General features: G+C 39.8%; 1 long non-coding RNA gene across 1 annotated transcript; it reads right to left on the bottom strand.

Annotated features, from left to right (window-relative positions):
* Nucleotides 1–1,797: 1,797 nt before the first annotated feature.
* Nucleotides 1,798–7,490, bottom strand: LOC307189135. Its single transcript, XR_013829106.1, has 3 exons — nucleotides 7,340–7,490; nucleotides 7,046–7,251; nucleotides 1,798–2,142 (listed from the first exon to the last, which is right to left on the bottom strand). It is a non-coding gene; the product is annotated as an uncharacterized lncRNA (long non-coding RNA).
* Between the last annotated feature and the right edge of the window lie 9,272 nt (nucleotides 7,491–16,762).

Genomic DNA, 16,762 nt, shown 5'->3' with positions numbered 1-16,762 from the left:
GCCAATCTGGCTGACCTACAGCAACTTCAGGCTAACACTAAACTCGAGGCAACAGCAGCCTACATAGACTGTTCCACCAGCTGCGACAGTTGCATGAGGTCTAACCCCTTTTAAATGTCTGAAGACACTGCTACAAGCCTGTGTTACTTTTCATAGAGCTGCTTGAAACTGTTCTACATTTCTTTTTTTTTTAAGATTTATTTATTTATTATTTATTTATTTATTCTTTGGCTGTGTTGGGTCTTAGTTGTGCCATGTGGGCTCTTTCGTGGCAGCGCGCAGCCTTCTCTCTAGTTGTGGCGGGCGGGTTTTCTCTTCTCTAGTTGTGGCGCGCAAGCTCCAGGGTGCGTGAGCTCTGTAGTTGCAGCACGTGGGTTCCAGAGCACATGGGCTCTGTAGTTTGCGGCATGCAGCCTCTCTAGTTGAGGCACATGGGCTCAGTAGTTGTGGTGCAGGGGCTTAGTTGCCCCGTAGCATGTGGGATCTTAATTCCCTGACCAGGGATCGAACCCGTGTCCCCTGCATTGTAAGGCGTATTCTTTACCACTGGACCACGAGGGAAGTCCCTGTTCTACATTTCTAGACCTACTTTGCTACTACTAATAGGCTGTGAAATCTTGGGGAAGAGGTTTAGTGTCTGAAAAATGAAGAGTCTGGTTTAGATCCCTAATTGTAGCTTCAATATTAGATGCTACTACTCTCTTTTTTTCACTATCAAATTTCTATCTCAACAATTCCACTTCTAGGTCCTCTCCTAGAAAAACATTTGCCTGTGATTACAAAGAGGCATGCATGTTCATTGCAGCTTTGATAATGGAAAACAAAGCAAGGTATAGGGAGGAGACGAAGGAAGAGAGATGGAGAGGAAGAGGGAGAGGGAGAGGGAGAGGGGGAGGGAAAGAAAGAAAGAAAGGAGGGAGGAAAGGAAGGGAGGGAGGGAGGGGAGGAAGGGAGGGAGGGAGGGGACTTCCCCAGTGGTCCAGTGGTTAAGACTGCGCTTCTACTGCAGGGGGTTGGGGCTCGGGGAACTGTGATCCCACATGCTCCGCGGTGCAGCCAAAAATCCAAAAAAAAAAAAAAAGAGGAGGAGGGGCAGGGAGAGAAGGGAAAAATCACTGGAAGCAACCCAAAAGTCCATCAATAGGGAATAATTCAATAAACTATGGTACTTCATAGGACTGACAAAGCAGTGTATGATGTGTTTGTTTGCTTATTTTTCTTTTGTTTTATTTTACGCAGCCATTTTGACTCCACAGTTTTAGACCTGGTCAACATTTTAGCCCTGGGCATATTCTCACCAAGGACATTTTGATCCAACAAAGAGTTAGCTTGCTCTTAACTCTACTGTAAGTATGAGTAGTTAGTATTACTATGGGCAAAGCTAAAAAAGCAATAAGTCAATGAAAGATGACAAGGAAATATTATTCTTCTGGAGTATCTGAAAGGATTTGCTTACAGCATTCTCATAAATTAATCAGTAATTAAGTATAAGATGTCAGTATTTTGTCCAATTCATAATAAATATTTCTGGCAGAAATAATTAATGCAAAATAAAATTGACAAAGGCTAAAACTGCATGTGGCAAATGTCAGATCTGCTAACCTTGACTTGGGAAAACAGGACTTGCTAGAAACACTGTTCACAAACTAGCACTCAAAATGGCAGAAAAGCTAATCAATTAAATTTAAAATAGAAAATTTTCATAGAAAAGAATTGATCCTATTAATTCTATTAATTATAATTTCAGTAAAATAGAAATGTAAAAATTTGGAAATCATTTAACTGTGCTCACTGGCCAAGGAATTAAATGAGTGTAATAGAATTGACTCCAGAATATATATTCTCAACAAAAATTTGTGAATGATTGTATAATTCCGACTGATATTCTTATGTTCTTAAACTTGTGTTCAAAATGTCCTTGAGTCAAATATAGCAGAGTCAAAATCCTGGTGTTAAAAAAGTCCTGTTTCTCTCTACAGGCTCTATGCTCTCACATTTCTTCTTAGTTCTTAGAGTTAATTCTTACAGCCAGTGGTTTGAGAACCACTTCTGTAGCCAGATAAGAAAGGAGGGTCCAGTGCATACCAATTAAAATCCCCAAAGCATTTTCATGGAATTTGACAAGTTGATTCTAAAATTCATCTGCAAGAGAAAATGTTCAAGAATAGTGAAGAAAGTTTTATTTTACTTTTTTGATCAGAGATGGGACTTGTCTTACCAGATAACAAAATATTCTATAAACTCATATAAATTAAACCTGCATGTTGCTATACAGGAATAGATAACTAAATCCAACGACTAAAATAAAGCTCAAACATATTCTTGGACATGTGGGAATATCATATGTATAAACTATATGGAAAGGATTGATTAGTACACAAATGGGGTTGAGATACTTAGCTATCCATTTACAAAGAAATAACATTTCTACTCTACATCATATTTTTAAAATTCCAGATGAATTTTAAAGCTACATGTAAAAGAAAATTGTACAAGTATTAAAATAATATATAGAGGGCTTCCCTGGTGGCGCAGTGGTTAAGAATCCGCCTGCCAATGCAGGGGACACGGGTTCAAGCCCTGGTCCTGGAAGATCCCACATGCCGCGGAGCAACTAAGCCCATGCGCCACAACTACTGAGCCTGTGCTCTAGAGCCCCCGTGCTAAGAGCCCATGCTTGGCAACAAGAGAAGCCACCGAAATAAGAAGCCCGTGCACCGCAATGAAGAGTAGCCCCCACTCACTGCAACTAGAGAAAGCCCGCATGCAGCAATGAAGATCCAACACAGCCAAAAATAAATTTTAAAAAATAATAATAATATACAGATCTCGTTCGTTTCGTCAAAAACGATAATACTTTCCTATATAAGATACAAAAAGCAAAGCTATACAAGGCACGATTGATACATTTAACTAGAGAATTCTACACTCAGAATGCCCAGATCTTAGATTCTAATACCATTCTCCAATAAAAGGAACCAGGGTTCCTTGGAGAAATGGTTGGTTCTATTAATAGGGTAGGAAATATACAAGATGAGTCTGGAAAATTTTGTAGTGCCAGAAGATAAAGAAGAGCTAAACTACATACATACACACTCACACACACACACACACACACACACACACACACACATATACATACACATTCACACACAGTTATGGGGATGTGTCAAAGAGACACAGGAGCCAATTGAAAAATCACCATTGGCCATAGTTGTAACAATTTGAGCAATAATATAAATAAAGTAGTATTGAATTAGAACCCAAAGTATAAAATAAATATCATAAGTCCATACATATATGATTGAATAAATAAGTAAATGAGGGAGAATAGATAAATCTGCCACGCCAAAGAATTCCAGCATAACTCCCCATTCCTTAAGTGTGGGCTGTGCATAGTGACTCTTCCAATGAGTACAGTATGTAAAGGGAGAAAAGGAAGAGCAACTTTATACTGAATAAACCAAACAAACACTACCTCAGCCAGCTGATCAAGATTAATATCAATAGTGATAAGTCATGTTGATAGGTTTGAAATGAGGTGATAAGAAGGGCACTTTACCTCTGTGGTTTTCCTCCCCCAAACCCAAAACTCCAGTCTAATGATGAGAAAAACACCAGGTAAATCCCAACTGGGGGACAGAATACCTAACTAGTACTCCTTAAAATGACAAGGACATCAAAAACAAGGAAAGTCTGGAAACCTTTACAGCCAAGAGGATCATAAGGGGACATGACGACTAAATATAATAATGTGCTATTGTGGATGGGACCCTGCAATAGAAAAAGGACATTAGGCAAAAACTAAAGAAATCTGAATACAGTATAAGCTTTAGTTAATAATAATGTATCAGTGTTGGTTCATTAATTGTGACAAAGGTTCCATACTTAAGTGAGATGTTAACAATACGAGAAACAGAGTGTGGAGGTATATAGCAACGCTGTACTATCTTTAGTTCACTGTGACCTTGACAAATGTTTTTTTAATAAATTTATTTGGCTGTGTTGGGTCTTCATTGTTGAACATGGGCTTTCTCTAGTTGCAGCAAGCAGGGGCTACTCTTCGTTGTGGTGCGCTGGCTTCTCATTGCGGTGTCTTCTCTTGTTGTGGAGCACAGGCTCTAGGTGCATGGGCTTCAGTAGTTGTGGCACGCAGCCTCAGTAGCTGTGGCTCACGGGCTCTAGTGCACAGGCTCAGTGGTTGTGGTGCACAGGCTTAGCTGCTCCGTGGCATGTGGGATCTTCCTGGACCAGGGATCGAACCTGTGTCCCCTGCATTGGCAGGCGGAGTCTCAACCACTGCGTCACCAGGGAAGTCCCAACCTTGACAATTTTGAGGAGTATCAGTCAGGTATCTTATAGGATGCTCCTCAGTTTTTCCCAGTATTAGACTGGAGTTATGGATTTGGGGGGAGGACAGTAGCTATTAGAATTTTTAAATATGAAATTCTAGGAATCTTGAGAAATACTATTTGCACATATGGAAAAAAAGGCATGAAAAGTGGTTTACTGAAGCATTATTGGAAAAAAAAAGTGAAAACTTAACACCTATTGATAAGAAAATGATTAAACTACGGAATAGTCATAGTGTAGTACATCATATTTCATTGACTTCAGGATGTCATAATTATAGACATCATTATTTTATGTATCATTGAAAAAGAAAAATGCTCCTAATAAAACTATGACCCAGGGACTTCCCTGGTGGCACAGTGGTTAAGAATCTACCTGCCAATGCAGGGGACACAGGTTCAAGCCTTGGTCCTCGAAGATCCCACAGCCCGCATAGCAACTAAGCCCGTGTGCCACAACTACTGAGCCTGCGCTCTAGAGCCCGCGAGACACAACTACTGAGCCCAAATGCCACAACTACTGAAGACCGCACGCCTAGAGCCCGTGCTCCACAGCAGAGTAGCCACCATAATGAGAAGCCCGCACACTGCGACGAAGAGTAGCTCCCACTCGCTGCAACTAGAGAAAGCCTGCGCGCAGCAACGAAGCCCCAATGCAGCCAAAAATAAATAAATAAAATAAATTTTAAAAAATAAACAAATAAAGCTTTCTTATCATTTATAATTTTTATTTTATACTTATTCAGAAGGCCACGTGAAACTTAAGACATGGATTTTTAACTCCATATCATCCTCATGCATACATTAAAATGAAAGTATTAATCAAATAAATTGATTCAAGTATATATAAACCTTCTTCTCAGAGTCTGAACCATCTGAATCATGTTTAGACTCAGGATCATCAATATTCCAGGCTGCTAACATCCATTCTGCAAGTTTTGAAGCATCTCCAGCAGGTGATGACAGCTACATCACTACTGCTGCCTAGCTGACAGCAATTGTAAGATGCATACTAATTTTAGAGATAATAACATGTGAATGAAAAAGTGAGCCTTAGAATAATGAAACAAGGGTATTGTGCAGCAGCTAAAGCAACCAAGGAAGTTTCACACAGACCACCGTGGAAAGTTCTAATTCATTCATATCGCCAAGGAAAACTACCAAGTTGCAAAACATATATAGTGTGAGTTCATTTATGGAAACTCTATATTTCTGTGGCAGACACTGAAAATTCGGTTACCCAAAAGATATTTACAACTTGCTTTTACTGTGCCATTCTATAGTTTAGATACTTGAAAAGTAAATTACTTCCCTAGACTCCCTTGTTGATAGAGGGGTCATGTGATACAGTATGGCCAGTGACTTGTAGGCAGACGACGTTCTGGTAGGCTTCCTTTCTTTTCTTTTTTTTTTTTTTTTTTGCGGTAAGCGGGCCTCTCACTGTTGTGGCCTCTCCCGTTGCGGAGCACAGGCTCCGGACACGCAGACTCAGCGGCCATGGCTCACAGGCCTAGCCGCTCCGCGGCATGTGGGATCTTCCCGGACCGGGGCACGAACCCGTGTCCCCTGCATCGGCAGGCGGACTCTCAACCACTGCACCACCAGGGAAGCCCAGTAGGCTTCCTTTCTTGAATTAAAATATAAAACTTCACAAGATGGCTTTTGTCCTTTCCTGCTAATATGTGGACTCACCTTTAGAGAAGCAGCAATCACCTTGTGACCATGAGGACAAACCTGTGGATGGTGAAACCAAGACAGAAAGAGCCTGCTGGCTCTGCACTCCTACCCCTGGGCTTCCTTTCGAATGAGACTAATAAACTGCTTCCTTTTGTTGGGTATTCAGTTGGCAGAATAAGGTCCTAACTGCTACAAGTCAGGGTAGGGCTAGATTTTGAAGTATCTGAACAAAATGCACAGTAAACTGATGAGTGGAGTTGGGAATAGAATTGGGAGGAGATGTTGGGGGAATTTCCCTTCATTTTTAGTTTTTTAATTTTTTACAACGTAAAGGTATTCACATATTACCTATGTAGCTAAAAGAATTATTTTTGTAAGATTTATGTCAGAAATGGAAAGAGACTCGCTGACAAGAAAGGCGCTTACAATGCGGTAGCATCTCAGGCTGAGACCTTTGTTCAAATGACTTAGGTCCAGAAAAGACAAAAAGTTTTTCCACTGAGCTATCAGTTTACTATCCATTCAAAAAGGTTAAGCTGGCTTGCTTTATTTGTTCTTAGAGAGTTTAGACTGCTTCATAGTGCATACTAGTTCCTTTTCTAAAGGCTCTCAAACTACCTTTTTTTGCTTGTTTTTGGCCGCGTGTCTTGTGGGGATCTTATTTCCCCAACCAGGAATCGAACCTGCGTCCTCTGCAGTGAAAGCGCGGCGCCCTAAGCACTGGACCGCCAGGGAATTCCCCTCATAAACTACCTTTGATATGATCCATCCTGGGTTTGATTGGTGCTCAGTAAAAGTCAAGATTACCAGAGTCCATTTTTCAAGATCTACTTTTTTCTCATTTCTAAAATCAGCACATTTTCCAGTCTTTAATTTCCTGTTACTGCTCATGTTCTCTGATATTTCCCAAAGACTACCAGCATAATAGTTGCATACAAAAGATCCTGGCACACACAAAAAAAACACGTTATGATAATTCTTATGCTATTAACGTTCATGATAGTAACGGCACTTACCAGTTACTGGGCATTTCCTTTGTGCAAGGCACTGTGCTAAGCACTTTACACACACTGTCTAATGTCATCTTCACAAAAGTCCCGTGAGCTCCATTTCACAGAGATAGACCCTGAAGCTCGGGCAGGTAACTTGCCCAAAGCCACACAGAGGCACGCGGTGTCCGAACAGACCGCGACCTGCAAAGCACCAGCTCTTGACCAGCAAGCTTAATTGAAAAAAAGGCAAAATCAGTAAAAGTGTAAACTCAGGTCAGTCCCGAAAATGTTCTCTTTGCGTACACTTCAAACACTCACTAAGCTGCCCCACTTAGCCAGAGTTGACTGCCATTCCGATCCTTTCCTTGTTTCCGTTATCACCGCCGCCTGAGCGCCGCAGGCTCCGCCCCCCCACTAGCCCGTACCACCTTCTGCGCAAGCGCACTGTGGCCCGGAACTTGACTAAGGCCCCGCCTGTCCCCGAGTGCTACGGAGCCGAGCCGAGCCGAGGGAGCGCGCCGAGCGGGGCCGCGCCCGGAGGTGGGTGGGGCCTCCGTGGAATGGGCAGAGTGACGCGAGCCTTGGATTTGCGAATGATGGCGGGGTTTATACGGATTATACTTCTTGCCAGGGAGGAGCCACAAGAAGTTTCCATTGCACAAGTATTTCATCTACCCACCCATTTATTCCAGAAATATGTGTTAGTGGCTGCTGAGTGCGGGTACCCACTTGGCTACTGTCCCCCCGGGGCTCCCCCACTTGATAGATACTAGAGAAAGTGAGAGAGCGGGGTTCCTTGAACCTCACGCCCACACTCCAACATCCACACAGGAGAATTCCTAATACTGTAGGAGGAAAAGCCGGCCCAGATCAGGGTTCAGGTCTGCACCTACCTGGGAAATGGCCCCCAGGTTATCTCTAGGCTTGTCATTCCATGCTTGTCTGTTCTCCCAGACACCTGTACTTACCCCACCCGCCCTTATGTCAAGGTTCCGTCAGCCCTGCTTACACTGTAGCAGGGTTAGAACACTCCACCATAATGTAAGATGAGGAAAGGGGGCGCTCAAAAGAGGAGCAAGTAGCTAGGGATGGGTCTGTAGAAGGCAGACGATCTTTAGGATTATCACTGTGGTTCAAAGGAACTAGGTAATGATAGACCCAGTGTTCATAATACTTGGGAAAGTGTGGGCCCTCCCTCAGGAAGCTCACAATGTTTAAAGAAAGAAAAAGTGTATGGGGGGGCGGGGCGGAGCGGACAGTGGAATAAAATAAAGATCCCTCCCTCCCAGGTTTTCCTTTCTATGCCTTCCACCTTCCTCTAATAATTAACATGTGATTAATTATTATTAATCATTTTGTAATTTCCCAGTTCCAAAAATGCCTTTCTTCCATTCAGTCTTACAAGTAATCTAGTACATTCCTTGTCACTGCCATCACCTCTACACTGTTATATCCCATATATATGTCTTGTCAGTTTCATGACCCTAAAATTTCTCAAACTTTTCTTTGTCTCACCATGTCCACCCACTACCTTAATTCAAGCTTTCATATGAATTACTGGTATACCCACCTCCCTTTCATTTTTCCCTTCCTGCTAATCCATTCTCCCCAGAGTAGAGTGATTTGCTTGAGACACAAAATCTAGTCTGTCATTGGATTCTGATCACTGGCTTACCTTTGTTTTAAGGATAAAAACCAAAATCCTTAGTGCGACCTACAATGTGACCCTGTCGAAATCTTTACTCTCTTTGACTCTGTTCTCTCCTTTGTCTTTCTGTTACACCCACTGGCCTTCTTTTAGTTCCTTGAATATGCTTTCACCTCAGGGACTTTGCACATGCTATTCCCTCTGCTTACAGTGTTTTCCTTACTTATAACATTATTTTTTAGTTAAAAATTTTTCCCAGTATTATCAAGGAACAATTGACAAATATATTTGTATATACTTACAGTGTACAATGAGATGATTTGATACATTGTATCAAATGATTAGAATGATTACCAAGATCAAGATAATTAACACATCCATCACCTCACACAATTAACTTTTTTTTCTGGTAAGAATGCTTAAGGCGTACTCTCTCAGCAATTTTCGAGTATATAATACCATATTATTAACTATAGTGAACATTCTCAGAACTTAATCTTCTTATAACCAAAAGTTTGTGCTGTTTGATCTATATCTCCTCATTTCCCCCTCACCCCAACCCCTAGCAACCACCATTCTCTTCTCTGTTTCTATGAAATTGGCTTTTTTTTTTAAGATTCTAGCTATAAATGATACCATACAGTATTTGTCTTTCTCTGGCTTATTTCATTTAGCATAATGACCTCCAGCTTCATCCATGTTGTCACAAATGACAAAATTTTCTTCTGTTTCATACCTGAATATTATTTCATTGTCTACATAGACCACATTTTCTTTACCCATTCATCCATCAATGACACTTAGGTTGTTTCCATATCTTGGCTCTTGTGAATGACGCTGCAATGAAGATGGGTATACATATATCTTTCTGAGATACCGATTTTGTTTCCTTCAGATATATACCAAAGGAGTGGGATTGCTGGATCATATGGTACTTTTATTTTTAACTTTTTGAGGAAATTCCATACTGTTTTCCATAATGGCTATACCAATTTACATTCCCACCAACAGCTTATATTACGTCCACATCCACACCAACAGTTGTTATCTCTTGTCTTTTTGATTATAGCCATCCTAACATGTGTGAGGTGATATCTCATTGTGGTTTTGATTTTCATTTCCCTGATGATTAGTGATGTTGAGCACCTTTCCAGATACCTATTAGCCATTTGAGTGTCTTCTTTGAACTCATCACATTCTAAACACCTGCACATCCTTTAGATCTCAGATTCAACATCACTTCTCAAGAGAAAATTTCTCTGATTCTCAGACCAGGTCATTACAAGGATAAATTCTGGCAAGTAAGCATGATTAAATCAAGAAAGTGCATGTGTTTGGAATTCCATTTGCTCTTCCAGATGCACTCTTCACTTTTCTTTACCTTGCGTTATACCCAAGGGGGCCAACCTGTGTGGGCCACACCAAAGTCTCCCTGGCCCTATGGCTTCTGACAGTCTGAGTGGGGCCCATAGGCAGGAGCTCAGAGCCAGGGGGTGTCTTTGCTTTTATCCCCTTGCCTCTTCCTTCGGGGTCCCTGCAGACTGGCTGCTCCCTTGACCATGTACTTAATAAGCTTCTGTCAGGCAGGGGTTTCCTCTGAGCTTTCTTAGTTTCTAGGTTCCCTTAACTGCCCCTCCTCCCTCCTCTTGCCACTTCAGGCCAATGGGTACCATCAGCAGTGTGGTCACATACTACATTATTACTTGTGGCTTCTTTAATCCCTGCCCACTCTTTTGTAAACAGATCTTGTGTTAAGCACTCCTCAAATTACTCTCTCAAAGTGTGCCATCTGTTTCCCCCAGGGATCCTGTTAGAGACATTGCCCCTGGGGATTTTTCAAGTAACTAAAATTTACATTATTGGTGTCAAAACTTTTCCTCTGGTCAACAGTAAGGGATTATCTAATCTATTATAGTTACAAAATGGAATGCTATTGGTTATTGAAAAATCATGTTTTTAAAAAATAGAAACATGATGCAAAGCATATACTGAATTTGATCTCACTTTTATAAAACCAAAGAAAACAAACTAAAACAAATGTGTGTATATAAAAGATTCAACAGATATGTTCCAAAATGGTAATAGTTGCTTTCAGAGTGACAGGATTTTTTCTTTATGATTTTCTATTTTTTCCCATTGTCTGTAATAATGCTACATTATTATGATGATGAAATATATATGTTATTTTAAAACATCTTACTTGATCCAATACAAATTATAAAATTACTAATTAATTAAAATGAAAGTTAAATAAGACAGAAAGTATATTGCCTAGGATACGTGCCTATTACTTGGCACAGAGTATGTATTCAATATGTCAATTATAACTTATTACAAATCATGTTTTACGTATTTCTCTACCTTATGAAACTAAATACAGAGAATAGAAATTAGCCTTTTCTGAGTGACTGAGAAATATTAATAATTCATTTAGCATATAAGAAAATGTATAAAATGGAATCATCCCCAGAGAGATTAAGTGACTTCCCTGAGGTCATATACAGCTAATTAGTGCTCTCAGCTCACCCTCTCTCTAAAGACTTCCTCCAAGACATCCTTCCTTCCCTCTGGAGAAATACTTCTTTTCCTGTATTTGTCACTACTCACGACTTAGTTAATTCTATTACAGGCTTTGTGTTAAGTAATTAAGTCTATTTCTATCTTTATCATAGTACATCATGTACAATTTTTTCTTCTCTCTCCTTGTCTGAGTTCTATTTTTGTTCTGGAAGTGGAACTAATCGGGTGAAATGAGTCCTAGTGCTAGAACACAGTAAAAGGAAATCAAAAAGTTTCAGAGTAAAATTAAATTTAAAAAAGAATGAATGCTATCAACTTTTAGAGCCCATTAACATGTCTTGTACTCCCCTTCAGAAATCACACAAACATCCATTGTCACCTTTCTCCAACTCTTTATCCTAACAGTGCTTTGGTGAAGCATACTTTATATATGAAAAAATGAACAGGTTTAAGTGTAAAGTTTAATGAATTTTGACAAGCATATATACTTGTGCAACTATTGTCTAGATCAAGATAAAGAAATGTCCTATAAACAAAGAAAGACAGCGTTGCTTATCACCCAGTTCTGCAAAGATTAACTTGCTGCAGTCTGACAGTGCACTCTGCTTCAGACAGAGGAAATTAAAATGATAACGGGACGCTCTATGCTCTGGACAAACAGGCCCTTAGATAGTTAGATGTATCTCAGAAAGAATTTTAGTGAATGAGTCTTCTTGCATCTTCCCATACATAGAAAAGCACCAAAATCATTAACTCGATATATATCTGTTCTGGGTGACTAGCAGTAATCTGTTACCAAGATGTATACTAGACTGCATGCATTCCCCAGCCAAAAATCATATATAAACTGGCCTGCCAGCTATCTCTTCAGAGCAGTTTTTCAGAGCTACTGAAAGACTGTCTCCCAGGCTAACGTTTTCAGTAAGAACCTAAATGAAACGTAGCTCACAACTCTTACGTTGTACAATTTTCTTTCAGTCAATAGTACTTTACCTCAGAAAATTCACTCATGAGCCTTCCTGTCTTTCCATGCCCTGCAACCTCCCTCCCCTGGCCCCCTGCCATGGCACAACACAACCACTCTTCTGATTTCATAGCTTGGTTTTGTCTGTTCTTGAATTTCCCGTAAACGGAATCATATAGTTTATACTGTTATGTATATCCATTTTTCATTCCTTTATATTGCTGTGTAGTATTCTACTTTATGAATATACCACAATTTTTGATAGACAGTTGGGTTGTTTCCAGTTTGGGCTATTATGAATAAAACTGTTATGAACATTCCTGTACAAGTCCTTTTTTGCACTCATTTCTTTCAGGGATATGCCTAGCAGAGGAAATGCTTTATCATAGGAATTTCTCTATTATGCTGCACATTTCACATTGTAGGAAACTACCAAGCAATTTTTCAAAGTGGTTGTTATATTTTAGGCTCTCTTCCACTACCCCACGTCCTCACAAGTACTTAGAATTACCACTCAAATTTTAGCCATTTTGGTGTGTATGGGGTGGTATCTCATTATGATCTCAACTTGTTGAGCATGTTTTTATAAGTTCAGTAGTCATTCAGATATCTTATTTTGGAAAGTCTCTATTCAAATCTCTTGCCCATTTAAAAAATTGTGTTGCATTTTTATAACCGATTTGTGAAAGTTCTTTATGTATTCTACTAACCTGTCCTTTGATGTATTTATTGTGAACATATTCTTCTAGTCTGTAGCTTGCTGTCTCACTTCTTTAAAGTACCATTTAGCATGAAGAAATTTTTAATTTTTATGAAGTCCAAGTCATCAATGATTTCTTGTCCAGTTAGTTAATTGCATTGTAAGAAATATTTATTTGCCTACCCCAGGGTCATGAAGAGGCATTTCCCTATGTTTTCTCCTAGAAACGTTATAGGCTTATTTTCACATTTATGCCCCTATTAAACTTGCCTTTCCTAGAATTCTGTACATGTAATCATAATCTTCAGATAGTATTTAAAGCCTTGGGAATGGATAAAATCACACAGAGAGAGTGTAGAGAGACAGGAGAGGAGGGATCAATATACACCAGTTGAATTTCCAACAGCATTTTACATGCAATTTGACTAGCTGATTCTAATGTTTGTCTGAAAGGAGACTTGCTCAAGAATAGTCCAAAGACTTTTGCAAAGAACAGATTGGTGGAGTTTGCTCTACAAGATGTTTAAGATATGTAATTTAAAATGTACATTTCTGTGAAGAAATGGACAATTTTAACAAAGGAACAAAATGGAGTTCAAGCATAAATAGAAATATTAAGCACCGGGGGGAAAGGCTTTACAAGTCCATAAATGGTATTGAAACAGCTATCTATCCATTTAGAATAGAAATAAAATTCTTACCATACACTAAGACAAAAATGAATTCTGTGTGGATTATAGAGCTTAACAATAAGGATTTATACAAGTACTAAAAGCAAATATAAGAAATTTGTTTATAATCTTGATTAATACTTTATGCAAATGCAAAAGACTGACAATTAACTATGTAAAAATTGTCTTCTGCATGAGATCATAAGCAAAGTTAAAGGACAAACAAATTAAAACAATGAGATACCATTTTTCAGGACGATTAGCAAAAATGTATTAATCAAAAACACCCATCGTGTGACAAAATGGATACCTCAGTACATTGTTAGTGCACGTTTATGTTGATATAACCTTTTTGGAGACCAGTACCTAAGAGTTAGAATTTTAACTATGCAATCCTTTCAATCTAGAAGTTCCACTCCTATGTATCTATTCTAGAGTAATACTTACACTTGTGCACCAAAAGGCACATATGAGGGAGTAACTGGAACATTCATGTTGATAAGTGGTGTTTAAAAAGCTATAAAGTAACCATACTAAGTAATAATGTATTACATTAAATCTACTATAACATCAATTGTAAGACCCAGGGGAGAATTCACATGTTTATGATAGTGAGTCTACTAATCCGTGAATATGACATCTCTCCATTTATTTACATCTTGGTTTCTTTTATCACATTTTGTAGTTTCAGCATACAGATCCTATATAAGTTTTGTTAGATTTATAGCTAAGTATTTATTTTCTTGGAGCTGTTATAAATGGTATTGTCCTTCTAAAAAAAAATCGTAAGACCACCTTTTTAAAAAATTTATTTTATTGAAGTATAGTTGACTTACAATACTGTGTTAATTTCTGCTGTACAGCAACATGATTGAGTTATACATATATATATACATATTCTTTTTCATATTCTTTTCCATTATGGTTTATCATAGGATATTGAATATAGTTCCTTGTTCTATACAGTAGGTCCTTGTTGGTTATCTATTTTACACATAGTAGTGTGTATCAGTTAATCCCAAACTCCTAATTTACCCTTCCCTCCTTTCCCCTTTGGTAATCATAGGTTTGTTTTCTAAGTGTGTGAGTCTATTTCTGTTTCGTTAATAAGTTCATTAGTATCATTTTTTTTAGATTCCACATATAAGTGATATCATATGATATTTATCTTTCTCAGTCTGACTTACTTCACTTAGTATGATCATCTCTATGTCCATCCATGTTGCTGTAAATGGCAATATTTCATTTTTTATGGCTGAGTAGTATTCCTTTGTGTGTATATATATCCCACATCTTCTTTATCCATTCATCTGTTTATGGACACTTAGTTTGCTTCTATATCTTGTCTATTGTAAATAGTGCTACTATGAACATTGGGATGCATGTATCTTTTCAAATTAGAGTTTTCGACGTTTCCAGATATATGCCCAGGAGCGGGATTGCTGGATCATATGGTAACCCTATTTTTTAGCTTTTTAAGAAACTTCCAGACTGTTTTCCACAGTGGCTGCACCAATTTACATTCCCACGAATAGTGTAGGAGAGTTCCCTTTTCTCCACACCCTCTCCAGCATTTATTAAATGTAGACTTTTTGACATTGGCCATTCTGACCAATGTGAGGTAATAGCTCATTGTAGTTTTGATCAGCATTTCTTTAAAAAGTGTTCCTCTAGGGCTTCCCTGGTGGCGCAGTAGTTGAGGGTCCGCCTGCCGATGCAGGGTCACGGGTTCGTGCCCCGGTCTGTGAGGATCCCACGTGCCGCGGAGCGGCTGGGCCCGTGAGCCATGGCCGCAGAGCCTGCGCGTCCGGAGCCTGTGCTCTGCAAAGGGAGAGGCCACAACAGTGAGAGGCCCGTGTACCGCAAAAAAAAAAAAAAAGTGTTCCTCTATTATACTTTCTAGGATTTTCTACCAAGCCACTGACACCCATTCTAAGGTTTTGACACCCGTGTAGAGTCAGTTGTAAGAGGTGTTCACATTAAAATGTGAAAAATTGTATGTTTAAAATTGATGAAATATGTGTGTTATTCAGCAAGATCTCTTCTGGTACCTATTATATGAAAAGAACAATTTACAAAAAATACATAAAATATAATTCCATTTATGGAAAAAAGCCTGTGGTAGACACTATAGATTGGCCCCCAGATCTTCTTTTTAACTTCTAAGAGCTTTATTGAGATACAATTTACAGACCATGCAATCCATCCATTTTAAGTGTATGGTTCGATAAACTTTAGTCATTTTATACTGCTGAGCAACCATCACCACAATCTAAAGTAAAAGGTTTCCATACCCACTAGTGCTAGAGGGAGCTCTCTGGGGAACACGGGGGAGTGCTGGAAAGTGGGCAGAGACTGGCTGAAATTACAGGGTGACTTCGGGTTTGAGGAATGGTGGGGACAAGCTTCCATGTGGAAGGAATGACATAAAGCTTCAGTTCAAAATATTTCTTTTTATTTAATCATTCAAGAAATATGCATTATGGGCTTCCCTGGTGGCGCAGTGGTTGAGAGTCCGCCTGCCGATGCAGGGGACACGGGTTCGTGCCCCGGTCCGGGAAGATCCCACATGCTGCGGAGCGGCTAGGCCCGTGAGACATGGCCGCTGAGCCTGTGCGTCCGGAGCCTGTGCTCCACAACAGGAGAGGCCACAACAGTGAGAGCCCCGCATACCGCAAAAAAAAAAAGAAAAAAAAAAGAAAGATGCATTAGTGTCTACCATATGCAAGCCCCCAGGAAGCAAGAAGGCTGCATTCCCTGTCCCTGTCTGTAGGTGTAGAAGGGATAAGCATTAACAGTGCACTGAAATGAGTACAACGGAGTAAAAACTTGGGTAGGGAGCTTCCCTGGTGGCGCAGTGGTTAAGAATCCTCCTGCCAATGCAGGGGACACGGGTTCAATCCCTGGTCCGGGAAGACCCCACGTGCCGCGGAGCAACTAAGCACATGAGCCACGACTACTGAGCCTGCGCCCTGGAGCCCGCGTGCCACAACTACCAAACCCCGCACGCCTAGAGCCCGTGCTCCGCAACGAGAGAAGCCACCGCAATGGGAAGCCCGCGCACCACAACGAAGAGTAGCCCCCACTCGCCACAACTAGAGAAAGCCCATGCTCAGCAACAAAGTTCCAATGCAGCCAAAAATAAATAAAAATAAAATAAATAAATTAAAAGTCAACAGAAAAGGAGTCATTATAACATTGTTCCACACATCGATTTTTTACTTAATAGTATACCTTG

Source organism: Stenella coeruleoalba, assembly GCF_951394435.1.
Source record: "Stenella coeruleoalba genome assembly, chromosome: 7".
NCBI lineage: Eukaryota > Metazoa > Chordata > Mammalia > Artiodactyla > Delphinidae > Stenella > Stenella coeruleoalba.
The sequence above is the reverse complement of the archived record's forward strand: the minus strand, read 5'-3'. Positions and strand labels throughout refer to the sequence as shown.